This window comes from Anser brachyrhynchus (assembly GCF_964034855.1).
Source record: "Anser brachyrhynchus genome assembly, chromosome: 3".
Taxonomy (NCBI): domain Eukaryota; kingdom Metazoa; phylum Chordata; class Aves; order Anseriformes; family Anatidae; genus Anser; species Anser brachyrhynchus.
Window position 1 is genome coordinate 4,454,856 of NC_137696.1, and position 21,455 is coordinate 4,476,310.

General features: G+C 39.8%; 1 protein-coding gene across 10 annotated transcripts in view; it reads right to left on the reverse strand.

Annotated features, from left to right (window-relative positions):
• The window catches only part of SPTLC3 (serine palmitoyltransferase long chain base subunit 3), a 175,073-nt gene that overhangs the window by 64,247 nt on the left and 89,371 nt on the right, over positions 1-21,455 (reverse strand). The gene's annotated exons all lie outside the window — the stretch shown is intronic.

Here is a 21,455-nt window from a genome sequence, read left to right on the forward strand (position 1 = left end):
CATTTTTTCTTCTTCCCTGATCAGGGCTGCCCAGATGCAACATGTACAGAAAACAGGCTAATTTTTATTAGTCAACACTTGAATAAATTGTGAACACCACCAAAGGTGGATTGCAGTTGAAATTCATTGCTAACAAACTCAAATCAGTACATTTTTGAAAAAAAAAAAATCTGAACAAGATGGTATACAATACCAGTCCCAATGTAATTATTTCTTAGAGGCTGCAAGGCCTCTATCATCAAGCATTGCTGTAAAATATCTGGGAGGAAAAATGATCTAGAAAATGATCAAACACATGAGTACCACTGCATAAAATATGTATTGAAATTGTAAGCAATGCAGAAAAAACAATACAATTATAGGAAGCTTACACAAGTTCTTCATGTGTTGCTTTCAAGACTACAGCAAGAAATCCCTTCAGAAACAGAACTGCTGACTAATTAAGATATGAGTGTGACATGGTACTACTCAGTACTACAAAAATGGAAATAAACATTTCTGTAGACTATGGAGAATATTCTGTAGAATAAAATGTGTATTTCAGAGAAACGTCAACCTCTTAAATGGAGGTGGTTTTCCAATTTTTTATTTTTATATTTTTTAAATAAGAGACAGAACTAGGGAAAAACTGTGAAGTTTACATTACCACTGACTATATTCAAATCCCGCAGTTCATAGCACAAGAGTAGTGAGAAGAAACATACCATAACAAATTCTACACTTGCAGCTTCTCATAAGGTACAAATACATTGGTTACATACTGAAAAGTTGAGTGAGACAGCTAAATATGAGAAGGTAAGCAATTAAAATATCTTAATAGAGGTACCTGAGCAATAAATAAGATTATCACAATACTGCAAAAAGTCTAAGAGAGAAACTTGACACGATTCTGCAGAATCTTTACATCCATTTAAGGCACAAATACAGTACGATACAATATTTTTTACACTTGTGCCCTAATGCAGAAAAGCTGTGTATTTTCACAGATTACAATGAATTGCTTTCTTCAGTTTTTTTTTTGTTTTGTTTCTAAAAAACAGCAGAAACAGTAACATGCTTCTATATTTTTATTTATTTTTTTAATATTAAGAAAAGGTGATTTCAATCTGTTATGATTGAGTAATCTCCACCTCTGTACTTGTGAGGAAATCACAGGACTCCTCCAGGATACGAGAGGTGGTACAATAAGTCCTCCAAGAGGCACTCTATTCCCACTAATTCCAATTTCTTCCTGGTATAATTTGAAAAGATGATCCATTCCTTGGTGACTTCTTAATGCCTATTTGATTGTAATGACATTCATTAACCATTATTAAATTGGCTAACTCAATCTTAGAGCTCATAGTGAAATGTATTCTACTTCAATTACTTGAATATTAATAAAAAATAATCTAGAAATAAATTGTACATGATTATTTTCAGTACATCATGCAATAAAATTCTTTTTATAAGCTGTTCCACTAATTATGCAATGCTGAAGATCAGAATGGCTTGCATTCTCTCATCTGAACCTCCCTCCTCTACATTTGCAGAAATTATTTTTAAATAAATGTTCTCCTCAGGTTTTATAGAAGTCTAGATATATACAACAAGGGAAGTCCTCATCCCAACATGTGGTACTGATTTTCATTAGCAGATACACATCTAGCCAGAGGCAAACATCTGGGAGTTGTGGTTCTTGGCTGAAGAGAGAAGGATTAGGAAAAAGAACACCAGAAATTCAAGAGACAGAAGTCAGGTGTAAGCACACTGAAAGAAAGGAGTGACAGAAACATGTTTTGTTTGGTTCAAAGGAAGGTGCCTTTTCAAATGCACGACAAGCAGCAAAAACTCATCTGAATTAGCTTTTGGATGTGAAAAATTTAAAACTTTTCTAAGAAAACAATGGATTATGTTCTCATGTTTCCCCTCTGTTTGCAAGTACCCCTCTAAGAGCTTTTGAATTCATAGACCAATTTCAACCTGACAGAAGAACTGAGGTCTTTCAAGACATAAGCTTTTCTGAAAGCTTCAGGAAAATCTGACCTTGATAATTTAAACTGATCCAGATCCACATAGAGAAGGAAAGACAGCAGTAACTCATCTCTTTGGCCGTTCTTGGAGTAAATTACACATAGACATGTAACAACCCACCAGTCAGCGCCTGTATTGAACATGCCAAGCCTTGGTCAGTGTTTTCTCTTGCCTATCTGGAAAGTGAGAGACGTGGTAGTCAAATTGTAATTTTCTGGAGTAGAAGTTTCTGGACACGCAAGATGAATAGTTCCATCACTAATGGGAAAACAAAAAAAAAAACCCCCAAAAAAACAAAACAAACAAACAAACAAACACAAACAAACAAACAAAAACAAAAAACAGATATGGACACTTCACAAGCCTCTCTCTCTCTCTCTCTCACCTCTAACATTATTTCTTCTTCCCCTGTTGCGGTGGGCCAAATTAAAAAATAATACTGAAAACACTACTTGGAAGTAGTTTAAGTAGACATTAGGGCATCTTAACTCAAAGTTTTCATTTATACTGATCATAAGATCATAAAATGGTAGGAATCAAGGGACTTAGGAAAAGCAGGAAATGGAACAGCAGAATAACAGATTTCAGGAGAGCACAACTGTACTCAGAAATGGCATGCAACTCTATAGGAAGGGATATTAAAATGAATTGTTAAAAACAACCATCCTTCAAGAAAATGATTTTAAGGGCAAAAGAACAAAGCACTCTAATGTTACAAAGCACTATACAGGTCTCTGCTGAAGTCCTCCATCCAGCTTTGGGCAATATGGAACGGAGATTTGAACCAACTGTAGAGATCTGGGAATAGAAAGATAAAGACCGGAAAGAAAGAAATAATTTGAATTGTTTAGTCTAAAGGGAAGAGAAAGGCCTGAGGACTGGTGGTTTGAGAGTCTTAAAACATGTAACAGGTAACTGCAAGAGGAAGGGAATGAATTATGTGGCGGACAAGATACAACACTGTTAAATGACAGCCAAGGTAGCCTAAATTAGACGTGAGAAAGAACTTTCTACTGGTAAAAGCAGTAAAACATTAAGTTAGATCATGTTAGGTTCATCAGTTAGATTTACCTTATGTTCAAAAACCTCACTGTGACATGGAATGTGGAACAGAAAAGAATGAATACTCTGAAAATAGCCAATATATTTTCCACAGAGTCAAATGCAAGCAGACAGAGATAACCGTCAGGCCATGGATGCTAGAAGAAGGAAGTGAATATACAGTTTCTGTTTAAAACTAAAATAAATTAAAATGACTCTGGCTCTTGGCAACTCTGTATTTGGAAAATTTAAATGTGTTCAGTACACTTTACAGATCAGCGAACAAAGTTATACCTAATGAAGACTGTACAGATTTATTTTGTGGGCACAAAAAACCTGTTACCTCTATCTTAAGAACACCTTCACACACACACACACACACAAATGTTGCTTAAAGGTGTACATAAGTAAAAACATCAGTCAAAGTAAAATTTCACACAGAAGATAAATAAATCTTTCCTTGAACACAATTTAGGAAATGATAGAAGCTGAACATGATCTGCAGAAATCTAAGACTTTAACAAAAGCTACTATGCTTTGATGTAGCATTCCAAAACCATCTTCCCGCATGCTGTATCTAAAGTCAGTGTCTTTTTTCCCCTTAGTTTAAAAACTTAGATTTCTAAAATGTCCCCTTAAAAGTAACACCAACACTGGAACTCATGAGGAGATAAAAATCAGCTACAAACTGAGTAACTCCTTCATCCGGACTATGTTATATAAACAAGTAAATTACTTTTTAAAGAGATGTCAAGATTTTGCATAAATTGGTTATAAATCCTATAAAAGACAATATGTGTTTCATATTTACAAGATTTGTAACAAAATTTGTACTGCAGTGAAAAACAAAATTTTTACTGCAAAAAAAATTGCAAACCTGAACATAAGATTAAGGCCATACCCTCCTGTAGTGGCTGCGACAAATGTATTTGTGCAACGAGGCAGATAAGACAATGACAAAAAAGCAGGTGTTTCAGCTGTAGTGGAGAGAGGTGTACCATTTGTTCTGGCTTGAGTTCATCCAGTACCACCTGTGTCAGGGTGAACTTCATACTTTCATCCTACCATCTAACAGAGAAAAATATCACTTACTTTTGATTCATGTCCACATGTGCAAAGTAGTACAATCTCAATATCACTTCCCAAGAGACAGAATTAATAAAGCTCAGTTACAGTGGGGAAAAAAAATAATTATCTGAGGTCTCACACACAACCTCCTCACAAAATCTAAGGAGATGCTCTTCTAAGTATTTGGATGTATCAGACACAATGCTTTATAGTGAGTTCTGAAACAATACTAACATACTCTGATAACTGCTTCTCCTTTTATATTGCTTCCTGTTCCATGGGGTAAAAAAGCTCTGTACCCCAGCCTCGCTCTCACTTAGGAAATTAATTGTCCTAAGCTAAATTAAGAATTTTTATGTGCCTGACATCTCACTTACAGACTAATGGAGTAACTTCAGTCTGTGTAAAAGATCAGTAGATACAAAATCAAGAATGAAAAGAGGGACATGTAGAATAACCATCATAATTCAAGAATATAGTCCCACTTCTGGGGAACAATTCATACCAGATAGTATGGTTGTCTTTTTTTTTTTTTTCTTCCATGAATCAAAGCTCATCTCTTAAAGCATACCAGTTGCTGAAAGATAACATGTAATAAAACACCATTTGCAGTACCTTTATGTTGTGTGTTCCCTCTCTCCCCATTCTGCTCAGTTGCAGGAATGTTGAAGCTTTTAGAACAAAACTCAGGTAGAACTGCCCAACAGCAAGGACTTACAAGGCAGAATCCAGGGTCTACCAGTGGGGAAATATGCCTAGGGAACTAACCTTTTGGTGAGCTCCAAAGAAGGCACAGCTCAGTACTCACGAAACAGCTAGGGGCAGGGGCACAAAACCCTAGAGAAACTTCTAAAAAGGGCAAATCTTTCCTCCAGAAAAACAGAACTGCAAGCTGCAAAGGGTAAACGATGTAAGTAGCCTGAGTTACCTTTTTATATTAGTGCTGGAATTATGGGAGAACCTGATGTTTCCTATTCCTCGCTTTAACCAGCAGTACTCCATGTTGGCAGGAGATCATATGTAACGTCTTCTGTTGCCAAGCCATACTCCTTATCTTGTATTAAGTCAGTTGAGGCAGCAGGCCATTTCTGCAGTTCTTGAAGGTCTTGCCTCTGCGACATGCAGGGGGGCTCCCAACTCACAGCAAGCCTTCCAACCTCTTCCTGGTACAGAGCTTTATGTAAGCTAGATGTTGTACCTTGCTTCAGTGAGAGGTGGTGGCTTTGTAATCAGGCTCAGCTCAGTAAGCGCAGTGGCCTGTCTCAAGTCTTGCTCATGTTCACATAGAAAGAGATGGCAGTTTATATCCCTATCCAGTGCTACAGCCTAATCCCCCGTGTGTAGTAAGGTTTCCAGGTTAAAGTCAAGTTAAAAGAGAAATAAATGAGAAAGTTTTTTTTTTCTTTTTCTTTTTTTCTTTTTTACCATTTGCATGTAAGGAGATGTTCAGTATAGCCACATCCATTGGGTCTGTTGTGTGGAAATGATATAGAAATCATGATTATAGGAAGTACAGTAAAAGGCATTGGCTTCCCTAAGGGATCCTGAATGGTACCAACAAAGTTATGTCCATTCTAGCATGCAGAGAGATGACAAGACTTCATTTCAAATACTCTAAAACAAAGCATGTACATAAATTCTGTCCTCAGGTAGTTTACTTTCACCAAATGCATTGCTGCTTCATTCTCACAGAATTCTTATAACCCAAAGCATGGGGTAAGATCCAATATGCTCTGTTATTTGTTAGTTAATAGACAAGAAGCTCTTATGGAAAGAAAAAAAAAAAACACTCAAAAATGGAAGAGTTTCCAAAATCGTCACTCTACCACAGACACATAGCCCTAAAAGTAGGCTGGGCTAGACCTGTCCACCATATGCCAAAATTGCTTATGAGGTCAGCTGAGTAGTATGATTGTGTCCTACACCATGCCTAGACAACTGAAAACAGTTGTGAAATACTGCAGTGGTAAGTGAAGATATACAGGAAGGTACAGAAAATAAAAATATAGTTATGCTTCAGGTTCAAATTATTACATTTTTCTTGACTGAATGAAAGTATCAAATATTTAAAGTACCCTGGCTCAGGTGCAGATTATTTGCATTAGAACAGAACACAAACTTGGAAAGGGTAAATTCATGCAAAGAGTGGAAAATATTTGACATGAACATTCTGGCACTGCCAGGAGAAAGGATCACTGACCACAGAATTTCAAAAGATTTTCAGTAGGAGTCATTCCAAAAATCTGGCCACTTAGTTTGCAAAGCAGAACTGAATTATTTTGAAATTCCATCCATGACCCTCAGTCTCTGTAGTGAACAAGAGCTAAGTGTTGCTGACTTTCTCCCGTGTTTCACACCTCAGTCAAGGAACATGGAAGGCTTGCTTTTCTACACAAAAACCTGCAACTCTATCCTCATCTCATAAGATCCATCCCAGTACCCTCCACCATCCCCTGTCTGTGCAGCCCTCAAATCTGTTTTTGGTCTTTTAAGAAACATCCTGCAGAGGTGAACAAACACATTTGCTCAGAAATACTATGGCTCAACTTTGGATTTGGAAACAAAATTGTAAAATGTAAGTATATTCTTGAAGAATTTATGCAAAAGAGGATTGTGGTATGCTTGCTAACCCAGACAAAGAGAACAGAACAAAGGTGTTGCAAACAGTCACAAAAAGGTCATCCCAGAACTCTCCTAATAGGAATATGGTAAAAAGCTGGCTGTGCCAGCCACAGCAAGCATGACTGCTTTTGTTATAACTGGTGCTCTGATAAAAATATTCAGTCAACACTGAAGTATTTCCTTCCAGAGAACTACACGTTAGTAATACGATGGCTGTCAAATGATTTATGTTTTGGTAGCCATCCCCATGAATCCTACTCAGTAATACTGCTACTTTGCTATTTGCAAAAAGGAGAAAAAAAATCACCTCCTCTTGTTAAGACTGCAGCTGCTCACTGACCTACATCTTCCTGTCATTGCACCATTCCTTCCCCTCTGTTCCTTGCCTTCATCCTGGCTGAGATCACCTGCCACAGGCTCAACCCATCCACCTTTCACCTCCTCTTGGCTTTCCTTCTCTAGCCTCTGGCTACGCCGGCACCCCAGGATCTCGGCACACCCCTGACCTAGTTCTCACAGTGCATTTTGCTGCCTCGGGCAGCTCCACCTCACTCCATCCGAGCACTACCGCACTGCTGAACACAGCTCACTCCTCAGGACAACCGAACAAGCCTGACTCTCCAGTTCAACCAGTGCTTTATCTCACCCCCCAATTTCCACCCTGCCTGGCCACTTGTCACCTGTCCCTTGCATTGACTAATACAGATTTTACTGAACTTGACTTGAAAGTTAGAAGAAGTTACAAAAGTTCATGTTTTATCCTCGTGTGATTCCTTGCCCGTAACATTGCTTCTTGAATACTTGTAATTCTTGAATTCTTGAAGTTGTACCAGGTAGGTATGTCTTTCTCCCAAGCACACTTTTCTCATAACAGATGTGAAAGTGGGACCTAAACCAATTTATTTAAAATTCTAACCTGCCTGGTTTATGACATACACAGCTTTATATGTAGCTGATCAGTAATCTGAATATGTGAACTGACTAATGTTAGATAAATTAGACGTCATGCAGCTCAATAATGAATTTTCCTATTCCAGAAGTGACCAGCATGTAAAAACTACTTCTGGCAGCTTTAGGGATATCCTTCTCTTCCAATGTCTTGTGTATGTATGTCATTTGAATTTTTAATTTTTTTTTGAGAGAGATTTAACTATATTTTCAAAATACAGAATACTTCAAAGCCCTGGCAATGTTCTTACCCATTCAGTTATATTTAAATAATGTTGTTTATGAGCTCTGCTACATCTTACATGCTGAATGATATGGGCCAAAAATCACAAATTCTTGTTCTAATTTGCAATGATCTGCCAGAATGTGTAAATGGACAAAACATGGGTGTGATTGCTTGTTTTAACCATGGCTGAATGGGGCTAACAGAGAAACAAGAAGCTAGCAGTTCTATCAAGGTAAGAAAAAAGCCTTGTCCAATAGCATAGAAAGTATTACTGGCTTATTTACTTCTACTACAAGTTTCAGGAAATTGTGCCAGAAGAGTTATCATCAGAGTTGTAACGCTGACTATCATCATCATCATCTGATAGGTAAATGTTTCCTATTCCAAGAAAGTATGGTTGGCAAATACAGTTGCCAAAACATGATACATGCCCATCTGCCATACCTTTGTGGAAACATTGCATTGCAAACCCTGAGTGAGTCTTGAGGAAATATTAATATACATTTTTTTTTTTCATTCAAATGGCAAAAATGGACACGTAGCACAGCCACAAATGCAACAGTGACTAAATGTAGCCTGGAAATGTTAGCCATAAGTCAGGAAGATGGAAAAGCTGGAGGAAGGGAGGATAGGAGTAAGTGGCAAACAGCAAAGTCTGCAGACAAATTACTGTCAGTCAGCCATGGTGGTTACATACTGAGAAGTGTCAGAGTGCTGAGATATTTTGCTTACCGTCCCCAACAAATCATCACCCAAAACAACAAGCAAACTAAGGAATGCTTAAACCCTATTCTGACAGTCTTCCAGACTATGTTTCTAAGGAGAAGCCTTTCTTGCATCTGGTTAAAAGTTCTGTGACAGGCTTTCCACACTATCAAGTTATTGTATGAGTAGCTCTGAAAAATCTTCTAATTATGATCCCCTAAATCTCAGGGAAGTAGTCAAAGCTCTCCAAAATGCCTAACTACCAAACTTCTGCCCAATCTTACAAAAACTACCTGTCACAGGATGAGAGTTCTGTATCCATTACATTTCTGTCTTTATGCTGATGTCTCAAAATACATCTCCACTAGAATGCCATTGCTGAGTAGGTGCAATACATGATCAGCACGGGATGAACTGAAATCATGCGCCCTTTGCGACTGGGTAAGTGCCAGTTAGATGACAACAATGACTTTGAATATGCTTACCTTTGGACCCAGTCTCCTCTAAAGATGAAGAACTGATGCATGACTGAATGAGAATTGAATTACTGCAAATCAATAATTGTGATTTAGTACATTTAATTTAAACTGAAGTTCCACCTGTAGATAGACTGGTAGAGGAGAAATGTCCTGTGAGAAATGAGACCAAAGTCCACTTTTCTATCCTGGCTTAACTGCAGCAACTAGAGAAGGAGATAGCTCAACTGCTTTACACAGTATTGATGATAGGCTACTGACATTTGCAAAACGTGGGAAGGCTGATGAAAATCCCCTCTGAATGAAATGGCACTTAATAGATACTACTCCTATGTGTACCAAGTATTTTACAGGAAGAGAACAGAAAATAGAGTCCTTATCTCAGAAAGTTTACAGTTCAAAAAAAAAAATCCACAGAAATGCAATAAGATACATGCCACACAGAAATAAGCTAGAGCAGAAGTAAACAGAGCTCTGTGAACTTGGGGAATAATGAATTCTGGGTGTCTGTGCATGTGTCACATAGACTGATTTTGCTATCAAATTAAGAAACACACCGATGGAAACTTCCTTCTTATTTGGGACATAGATCAAATCTCCTTTCTACTAGAAAGGGTACAGGAAAAATGAGTTCACACAGCAGCTCCACTTTAAACAAGGAATATGCAGAGCTTTTTTTCCTGTGCCCAGCTGCCCACTTTAAGGAAAGAGTGGATGGCAATGCTTTGTCAAATCCTGCTGAAAATAGCTAACAGGTTCACAAGTTATTAAGGAGTTGACAGACAGCTACTACTGCTACATATGCCCTGTTTCTACAGAAAACCAGGTCAAAATGAACTAAGATTATTAACTTTCAGCACAGTTTCATAAATAGCATTATACAAACTATGTAGTTTTTCCCCCTCTCATACAATATCCCCAAACACACACGTTTTTGACACCTATAAAGCTCTCAGCAGGGAATAAAAATAAGCATGCCTATGTTTTAAGACTCTGAATAGCCTGTTGTTGAATTAAATTGCTTCCTGTAAACATTAACATTTCTGCAACATAATTAGAGGATTGCAGCACTATGTTTCTCATCAGGTACATACTGTAACAGCCCAAAAAGCCAGAGTTTCTGCTAATAATAATAAAATAATTAAATAAAAATATATGCTTCACCTCGGCTTCATAAAAACATAGTTCTCAGCCCATGCACATGAGAAGTTCTCAACAGGTCTCCAGTTATACTGAACATCAAATATAAAAAACTACTAATAGTACCTTTTCTAGGCCAGCTTTAGAATATTTTCCACCTATAGGTAAGTAAAGGTAGTTTTTACCTTCCTTTGCTTGATTTAATTGTGTTGTCCTAACAGCAGAGAAGTCCATGTCAACATTTTCAAATACATTGGTTAATCAATACTTTGGGTTGGGAGTGTGTGCGGGGGGGATGTAAGTTGACAGAGTTCCATTTTTGATCCGTCATTCTTGGTTATGTGGTCTTGTTCATTACTGGCAAAGAGTCCGGTGACTTTCACTCTTGCATAGTCTCTAAAGATGTATCTTTAATGAAAAAGTCATGGTAATTTCCTTCTGAAATCAAAAAGGTGATGGCAGGACTTCCCTTACACACTAAGTCAGTAAACAGAATAAATTTCTCATCAGAAGAGAAATTTAGGAAGAGCCAAGACACCAATGAAGTACAAAGAAAAGCTTGCTAGAAACAGACAGGTGAACCTGCATGCTTGGGAATACTTTGTAATAAAGGAAAACAGAAGGATCTTGTAGACATCACTTTTTGCTGAAAAAACAAGTCCTCTGCTAGGTTTCCACACTGAGCACCACTGCCCAGAAGCCAAGACTTTGGGGCTTGCCAGCTCACCCATCCATGCTCACAAAACAAACAAAAAGACGGCAGCCTCATTGCAGGCCTTCTTGGTATGGTATATTTCAGGTTAAAGACTTATCTTTTTGCAGAAGTTTCATTCTTTAGCTAGTGAATACAACACATGAGAAGGCCAATTAATTCCTTTTCAAGGAATGCAGCAACTCATACTTCTCTAGTACAAAAGGTTTATTAAAATTCAGTTTCATCTTGAGTTAAAGATGCTCAGTTCCCAAAGTGCATGTATTCTGTCTCAAGACAGAAAACTAGCTCATAATTATTTTTGCCAAATCTTACTAATACACACAAGATATCCAATGTTTCATACTACGCATATCAACATACCAGTTCAATTTGTATACATCTCAAAATTAAGTTGGATGACAGAATTAAAAGGCTTTCTATCTCTTGAGAACAAATGTAGATTTTAAGAACAATTAGGCTTAGCATATATTAACAGTATAATTGTCACAGAATGAAACAAATGAACAAAACATTAACTTTTTCCTTTAAAAGTTGTAGATTGTGGCAAATGTTTGTTTTTGTTTTGGAATCTTTAATTATTCCTGCTTGCTTATGAATAGGAATCAGATACCAGACTCAAAGGTTCTGAGGTCAACTTAAAGAGGTGCTGTTACGAAATGTATTCAAAGCCAAAAATGACTAATAAACAATTCCACCCATGTGGCATTCTTCATACATTATTTGATAAAGTAATTTTACATTTCTCAACCTGAGATTACACTGGGCTGTAACACACACACACCAACCAGAACCTACTTTGTAATGCTCCTGACATATTCACTTACAGATGCACCAATTCAATACTTAAAGGCTCATAAAAACCTCACTATCGGTTCTGACATAAGCTAAAGCAAGTGAAAAGCAACCAAGGATGATAGCTCATAGGTGAGAGATAACTACGATTAGAAGAGAGGAAGAGGGGTGACGATTGCATCAAATCACAGTTTTGTTTCCTTTGTGATTAAGACAGAACAACAAAAAGCAACAAGACTTTCCCCTTGGGTATTAACACTCCCTGCTAGAACCTCCCATACAATTTCACCACCCACATATGCAAACCAAAAAGCTGTTTATATAAAACAATGATGCAAGGAAAAATGGTACAGTGACAACACAGGAGAGTAATGCCTTATATAAAGAAGATATGACATCAACAGACATGCAGTCAAAAAGTTTTGGGCCAAATAAAATGATCCTTTTGAGCATGCCTGGTGTAAAGAGATTGACAGATGTTCAAAAGCTCAAATATTTGCATTTATGTGAATACAAAATCTTAAAGAACTGACAAAACACACTTATTTTTCAAACATTCTCTTGGACCATGAAATGTCTTCAACAAAATCTCATTCATGTTGAATTACGCCTGTGAACTGTTTCATTGCTTGGTGTTGGTTTCTGTGAAGCACCTGAAGCGCTAGCAGTGAGGCTGATCAGCATGTGGCCTGAGCAGGAGATACGTCTGATCAGATCACAGGGCTGTGATTCTTTCTGGGAGCAGCTGACGAGGTAAGAGCTGACAATCACTGACAGTCTTTACTTTATTTCTCAAGTTATATTCCCTGGCCTCCGTGGTTCCTGTATCAAATCGCTACAGTCACTGACTCACAGCTGCTGAGGACTAGGTGGAAACACCTGTGTTCTGCCCTCTCTAGGCAGTGGTTTGGGTGATCTTCACGGATCTTCCCCCCAGCAGTGTGTACAACATCCTGATTGTAGCTGCCTTTGCACTTCTTCAAGGTAACCTAAAGGGGCCAAACAAAGGGAGGAACATTCCCTTCAAAAGAAAAACAGTAAGTTTTGTGGAGGCACAAGGAAGAGACAGAAGCTTGAAGATGGAGACAGACTGAGTCACTCTCACAGAACACCCCGAGAAACTCAGGAGCGTACAAATGGCCGCTGTGATTCCAAGCGCAGGCCAACAGCTTGCGAAGATCGGCCAGGCTGAAGTCTCGGATAGCTACACATGAGTCACAGAGAGGGCTGTATGGCAGCCCTTCAGACCACATGAATCAGCAGCAGCGACAAGAAAGCAGCAACTCAAATGGAAGTTCCTGGAGGAAGCAGGGTGCAGCGTGATGTCAGCTGAAATGGCTGCAGGTCTTAGCTTCTCACCGCAGATATCCCTTTCCATATTCCTGTTGCTCAGTCAATAAATCCTCAATTCTTGGTAGCCTGAGCGGGGTGGAAATAGATTTTTATGGAAGAGGGGGAAATAACATAGCTGATGCCAAACACTGTGCTTGGCTGAACGAGCAAAAGAAAGGATAGAGCTGAATGATTTCCAAAAAGACCGAGATGATTAGAACAGACAAAGCTTTGCTGCGTTACATCTACACTGGATGATCTCCCAAGAATTCAAAAAGCTTTCAGTCTCAGATCAGTTGCAGCAGGAGCATCTTCTGCCTCAGACTGAAGGCAGACACGGGTCACTCTCAAATTCGTGTTGGACCCCTTTCTAGGAGCAGGGGAGGGAGAAAGTCACCTGGCCAGAACAGGTTAGGAATTACCTTGGTGCTGAAAACATGGGTGTACATAGATGGTTTCTGCCCTGGGAATTCAGCTGCTCACCTCACAGTTTCATACCAAAGGTATCTTGCTGCTCTAGCTATTTGGCTGAATTAATGTATCCCAAAGTGTGAAACCCCCTTGGTACTCTTTGGTCTGGCACAGAAAACTGTTTATTCCTGCCTGCTCTGCTCCTTACGCTTTGTTTTTCTTCCCAACTCAACATCCATCCCACAACGACAGCTCTCTCAGACAATAGCCTCACAAAACTTCTGGCTTGGTTGCTTTCAAAAAGTGTTTTCTGTGAAAAAGTTAGCTGCCAGGAATGGCAGGAATTCTCTGGCTGAGCCAATGGTCATTGTAAGGAAATTTAATTTCCTGTTTTGCTGCTCTGTGCCACAGTCTTAGCCACAACAAATGTTAATTTTCTTCAAAAAGAAATTAAAAAATAATAATCCTTGAGAGAGTTCATAATTCTGTTGGCAGCAGAAACAGACCCGCGTATCGTGATAAATTAAGGGCTCTTTATAGTGCCTAGTACACCATAAAACAGGATTTGAATCACCACTGCACACTTGCAAACAGCAAGCTGTGAGAAACAACATGATGTTAACCATTATTCTGGCTAAAGTCAGGTTTTACAGAAACCTAGAACAGTCCCTAAGCAACCATTACCGTATCATTCTGCCCATTATATTCATGAACTTGCTCCTGCAATGGAATGCAGCCAGCTACATCCCTCACCGACACAGCGGGTAGAAAATGTGTATTACCTTGCTTGTTTCTGAAAGCTAGACTGCTACTTACAACTTGCAAAGGTAATTAATTCTCATGCTGGAGGGACATCAGTATGTAGGCAACGGGACTAGCCACTTCATGGCTTTCTTTTTACTAGTTACCTCTACTGAGCAATAATAAGCTGCTGTGAAAAAACGCGGTCTTTTACACATGGAGAAAACATAATCCTGGTCTGGGAGTTTAAAACATAGTTAGTGAGAAAGGAGCTCCAGGAGAATACAGCAAAAAAGCACAGAATGCACAGCAGTGCTTTTTGGAATGAGTGTATCACAGCCGTCTAGGAGATAGCAATAATGCTTTTTTTTTCTTTTTTTATGCAGTATGAAAGTAACAGGGCACATAGTCACTGTTCAGAGAAGCATCAGCATGTGCTGTGGCACCTTTTGGAGTTCTGGTCTCCTGTTCACACCAGTGTCAAAGCAGAACTCAGGAACTTGGAAGCACTCACAGACCCTGCAGTTTAGGTACATACACAGTAATGGTTGCAAGTGATTTCCCAGATTTTAGCCCTTCTGGATGATGTGTTGCAAACCAAGTGTCTGCCTCAGATTTATTTTTTAAAGCTTGGTTAAAGAAATAAGGATTGAGGAAGCCCAGCAAACAAACAAAACACGCCCACATTTTGTTTCAGTTCAACTAAAAATTGCACACTATATTTTTACTGAGCAAGTTGAATGTATTCATTCTTTGAAGGAAGGACTTGAAATTCTGCAGGAGGGTTGAGCCTTTGGCTGTTCTTCTGAAATCATTACCAAAGCTGGCTGCATCTTCACCCTCTAATAAACCTCCATTTGATCAAAAATGTTAAAAGATGGAGACAAATTCCACTAGCTTTGTGCATAGGACTAGTGAAACTAAATGAGATTTCCTTGTTGTTTTTTAATACTGGCAGCCCCTCTGACATTTGACACTGAAGAGTGATTTTCCAGAATGTGGAAACCTGAATGGCACATACGACTAATATATATAACTATCTTACCAGGTAATTAATTACCTGCAGGAGCCCCACTGGGCTTCTTTATCATCATCATCATCCTGTCCGTCACTATAGTGTCACCAGAGAAATGCTGCCTCCTTATACTACAGGATCACAGACCCACTTGGACTGGATGGGTCAGCAGGTCTGTGGTCCAAACCTCCTGTTCAAAGGCAGGTCAACACCAAATTCCTGGCAGGGTGATCAGGGTTTTGCCCAGGTGGGTCTGGAAAGCCTCCATGCTGCAAGTCCCAGAGCAACCTGTCTCAGTGCTGTTATCTGCATCCTGAATTTTTCCTTTCTCCATATATGGAATCTCTCCTGTTTTAATGACCACTGTCTCTTGTTCTCCTTCTGTGCACCTCAGTAAATAGCCTAACTTACCAAGGTCCCACAGCTTCTCCTCATCATGCAGGTGCTCCAGCCCCCTGACCATATTTGGTGGCTCTCCACTGGAATCACTCCAACTTCTTGTATCGGTGGACCCAAAGCTGGATGCAGCATCCTAGACTGTCATCTAAAAAGCACCAGGTAAAAGTGGATCGATACACTGGCCACACTTCTTTTAATATAGCCCAGGATACCGACAGTCTTCCTCCCTGCCAGGCTGCACTGCTGTCTCATATGTAGTGGGCTGTCTGCCAAGACTCACAGACTCTTTCTTGGCAAAACTGCTCCCAAGTCAGTCAGTCCCCAGCCTGTACCAATGTATTGCAGCTTTGCATTTGTGCTTGTTGACTTACATGATGCTTCTGCTGATGCATTCCTCCAGCCTGTCTAGATCTCTCTAAATGGTGGCCCTGTTCTTGAGCATATTGTCTGATGTTGTCTCCAAAGCTGGAGAGCAGGCATTCTGTTTCCTTTCTCCATTTTGTTGATACAATTATTAAACAGGAAAAATCCCAGGACAGACCCCTGTGAACTCTGCTTGTAAGCAGCCTCCCAGCAAATCATGCACCACTAACCACTACCCTTGGAGTCCAATGATCCAGTCAGTTATTAACCCATACACTACTCTACCCACCAGGACCGTAATGTCCCAACTAGCATACAAGGACTGCATTGATAAAGACAAGGTAGATCACACCCATCACTCTGCTCTCATTCACAGATGTAGTCACTTCATCATAGAAGACAATCAGTCAAACATCATTTACCTTTGGCAAATCCATGCTTCCTATTCTGAATCACCACCACCTTTATGCTTTCAGAAATGATCTTTGCTAGAAGTTATCTACATCTTGAAGACAAGTGGAACATTTGCCTGTCTAAAGTTATTAGGGATCTTCTTTGATACCATCTTTGAAAGGTCATGGATAGGGTGAGATCTCACAATGACATCAGCCAGCATACTTGGATGCACCCCTTCTGGTCCCATGCACTTACATGGTTTGAGATTTCTCAAGAGATCCATGACTCAAACTTTTTCCACTACTGGTAGTTCCTCTCCTCCTCCAATCTGGTGGTTTGAGGCAACAGAGGACAATTTATTAGTGAAAACTGAGGCAAAACCAGCATGAAGTACCTCAGCTTTACCTGTGCCTGCCATCACTAAGTCACCCACACCATTCAGAAACTAGCCTTATTTTCCATGTAAATTCATTTACTAGTAATGTAGCAGTAAAAGCTCTTCTTGCTCCCCTTGATACCCTTTGTAAGTGTCAACTCTAGGTGGGCTTTGGCTTTCCTAACACCACCCCTACATACTTTTTTTGTAGCCCATTCCTGCTTCCACGTCTTATTATACTGCCTGGCTGCACTGGAGGTCAATCATGGGTTACCTGGTTAACTAAGCCAGTCTCCTGATGTTTTACTTGTTTTCACGAGTACAGGGATAAACTGTTCTTGTGCTAGGAGGTTGTCCTGAAACACCTGACATCTTTCTTGAGTTCCTTTGTCCCACTGAATTATCATCTGCTTTTCTGTTTGCTAGGCCTGTCAATCCAAAGCAAATCTTTACATGCTGTTTTGGCTAGTCACTTCATCTTAGAAGACAGTCAGTCAAACATCATTTACCTTTGGTAAATCCATGCTTGCTATTCCCAATCACCACCAAAAATTAATTACTTGAATTTAGAGATTTCCAGCCATTAACAGGAGAGTGACTACAGTCTTACTGGAAACTTACTTGTACTATGCAAACAATCTCCAGTCTTCTATGTAAAATCTCATGCAACATACTTTAAGCATTGCTACAAGACTCCTTGACTGTTACATGTGCCCACACTCTAGTCACATCTCAGTTTGCTGAAGGTAGCCTTCGACATTTCCTGCTTCCAATGCATTGAGCTCATCACATAGCAGGGCGAATGACAGAAACAAGGGTGTGGATCTGAGACCTGTGATTAATAGCTGAGAGTGCTGGTACAAAGCAGCAAATTTCTGGGGCCCGAAACCGAGGAGAGAAGAAGGCAGGAACTGAGGATGAGGAGATCATGTCTATGGTGCAGCTGAAGCAACAGGTAAAGTAATTGGTAGGGAATGCAGACTGGAAACCAACTCTTAATACTTTCCTGCTGTCACTACAGCTATAAAACTCATATAGGGATTCCACTTTCCACTGAAATATGCATAATGGAACAGGTCCAAAAGGCTTAGGTATTGGAGATGAACCAGGCTGGGGCCAAGGATGTCAGTTTTCACTTTGTTTTGATACAAAGCAACAACAACAAAAGATATTTTAGAGGAAAAAAAATGTTATGATCATTACAGTTGCACAGATGAGGTTACAAACTTGGAAAAACTGTAGTCTGATCAGCCTTAAGCCTTCCCTCCGTTCTCTTCTCTTATTAACAAGCCTTATCGCATCACCCTAATTGCAGGAATTAGCTTATTTTTTTCCCCACAGGACTCATTAACGTTTATATTGAGCTTGCATCCAGAATGCCCCAGTTACACTAATTACTGCAAAAGCACATGAAGTAAATGCTATATATGTGAGAAGACACAGCACAAAGCAATTTGAGGCGGCATTTACAACACACAAGAAAATGAATACAGTGAGAACAGCTGCATGGCATATTCTTTTCATGACTTTTTTTTTTAAACAATGTTTTCTTTAAAATCTTCATTTGAGAGTGACGCTGTTGTGCAGAAAAGAGAGGAAGAAAAGCAGCGGAGGAAAAAGCATGGAAGGGACGGAGGTTGGCTGCTGAAGTATTGAATCAATAGCAGAGTAGAAAGGAGAGGAGGAGGACCAGATGTTGGAAGACAGAAGGCAAATACAATCAGCTTCTGAATTTTAGGACCCCAGATGCCAGAGTCCATCATGTCTTCTGGCTATCAAAAAAGCAAGACAGAGGTTACTGGATCTGGTATCATTCCATGTTCTTTTCTTTATCAGAAAAGAGTTTGGAAGTCCTGGAAAACGCTGTAGTCTGTTCACTGCAAGTATCTTCCAAGCTACTGCCATTATAGTGTAGAAAAGAAAGAAAGAATTCATGAATAGATTGATATTGTCTTGGAGGCTTTCTAAGGCATCCAATGAAATGATCCATCAAAGAAATAAAATTGTTGAATGTTTACCGTAGGAAAGAATATTGTTCCCATTGGAAAAACACCTATTGCTTTAAAATACAATGCCCCCTACAGCTGACACCCAGCCAGCGGCAATACATAGCAAAAGAAACCACAGCTAGGAAAATACCTTCTGCCTACTACAGTTAGATAACAAAATAGGTTAACTATTGAAATGTGCCTTACATGAAGATCAGTCCAGGTTTCAAGTTCTGGAAGAATATGAAGCATATGCCTATGTTACAAACAGTAATTAAATGGAAGAGATGGCCCACGATCCACCTCCCAAAGCTAGGGTCTAACTGTGGCCCAGCTTCCAATGAATGCTATCAACTAGAACCAAGAGAGTCAGACTTCAAATAATCACAGAAGCTATTCGAATGAACAGTCCCTCTCCACCAAAGTAGCATATCTCTTTGCCAGAAGCAACAGCATCTCTTCTGGCTGGATGCTTCACTGCTTCTTTATTACTTAGCTACCTCCTTTTCTGCCCTTGGTATGCCACAGACAGCTAGAAGTGAAGAGAGCATCCCTTCCTGCTCCCCTGCATTTGATCATCCCTAATTACCCTCCCCAACCCGTTAAACAAAATCCTTAGTTCAGAAAACAGGAGGCTTTGCTTTATTAGAATCGTTCCTCTCTCTCTTGTCACGCACATACACACGCAAACGTTCTTACATCATAAAGATGCAAAATACGTTTTTCCCAAGCCAGTGTTTTCAAAGGCAGTGCTTCCTGTGGGCTCCTTAGAAAAGAGGTTTATGGAGCTGATTTTTGCAAAGCCTGATGTTCCAGTCAGCCAGTTGTGTGCAGATATTGCTACATATTCCTGGCTTACAAGCCTTCACCGTGCTGTGCCCTTACTGCAGCCTCAGCAACATCAGCTTTCTCTCTCAAACCAGAACATCTTTATCTTCTCCTTGCAAGTAACACAGCTGTAACAAAGCTCAAGACCTCAGAACTGCCACAAGTCTCAGGTGCTAGAAGCAGTATCATCAGCCACATCCTGAACATCCTAGCACTATTTCCTCTCCTATGTAAGGTGCTTAATTATGAATCAATCTGCTGAAGAGACCATAAACATACACATGCGTGTGAGCACATGGCACAATATTAGGGAAATCAGGGCAATATGGAGAAAGGACAAAAGAGGAGAAAAGGAGGATGACTGGAATCATGATGAACTTGTGTCTGGTTCCTGCACAAGCTTCCTTGTGCACCCAGCTGCCATTTTCCTTGCTCCTCAGATCCCATCTGTAAAAGTGGGGAGCACACCTCAGCAAGCTGTTGTGAGTATAAGACTGGGTGATGTTGCACACCTACAGCAGTAAGCCACGTAAACAGACCAGGTAGAAAGGAACAATATCTATTCCTGCAAAATAGGATAAAGCGTACGTACTGAACAGGGTGAGGCAGCTGGGGTGGGGAAACAGACCAGACAGGAATGGGGAGATTCCTACCGGGAATGAGATTCCTGTTTCATACAGAGCTCTTGTCTGTTATTGTTTCCTTCTTTCTCAACCTGCATTTGAAGCAGGAAGACAGGGGAAATGGCATGTAATTCATAACACAGTGCCAGACCCGGATTTACCAAATCTGCCTTTGATAAGCCTCCTGAACTTTCTAAGGCTTCACTTCCTCAACTCTTCCTCAGCCACAAAAAGTATTTACCAGTGGTGCAGTGCTTCTCTCCCCTTCTCCTCCAACCATATGGTGCTCATAGCACTTCACTAATCCAGTAGCTATCTCTACTAACACTTCCTTCATTTCTTTACCATCCCTTTCAGCCCAGCCTTTGCTACCCTTTTGCTTACCTTTAGTAATATTCTACTTCACTTCTCTGGCCGTATCTTTCTGATTCAGGAGGAAATTCTAATTAATACCCTCCTGGGAGCTTACCGCTTAAAAACTGCTCATTTGTAACAAGTTAGCAACAAACAAGTGGCAAGGCTTAGTTCGTGAAATTTGCTATTCAAACCGAAAGCAAAGATTTCAGATATCATAGTGGCAAATAGTTAATATATAAAATGATGAGGAAATATATGTAATATATTAAAGGATGCTAAATTAGGTTTCTGGAAGCAAATCCCAAGAAAGGCCTTTTCGATCATTGCACAAGCTTTTGTGCTCTCCTCATCCTACGCAAGCCAGCGATCAGGAAACACCCATACCAAGGGAGACACCTAAAGCCAGACAATCATTAAGCTTGACACTGGGCGTGCCTTCATTAGAGTGCTAGGTGCATGACAGCTCCATTTAAAAAAGATTTAAGATAGCAGTTTACTTGTAAAGCAGTGGAACCCTTGCCACACTTGTCTAAAGCTTTCAACAGGCTCCAAAGAGACAGTCAGATGGGAGCTCAGGCTCCTGAAGCAACTTCTCCATCCCCCTCTCACCATGGCACCATGCTGTAAAGCCAGACTTCTCCTAGTCACTACAAGAGGTTCTACTAATGGCCACACTAAGATCCAGAATTAGGACACTTTAAGACAGACGGTACATTCCCAAGTAGAACAGGTATTGCAGACAAACATTTAAGACTTCATCTCTTCTGGCAAAAGAACACCTTTGGTTTTGTGGTTTGTTCTTTGGCATGCTGCACTCCAACTACTTTACAAAACGTTCACATAAATGAGAAGTGTTGGTTTGACAGAGAACAGCTTGAGA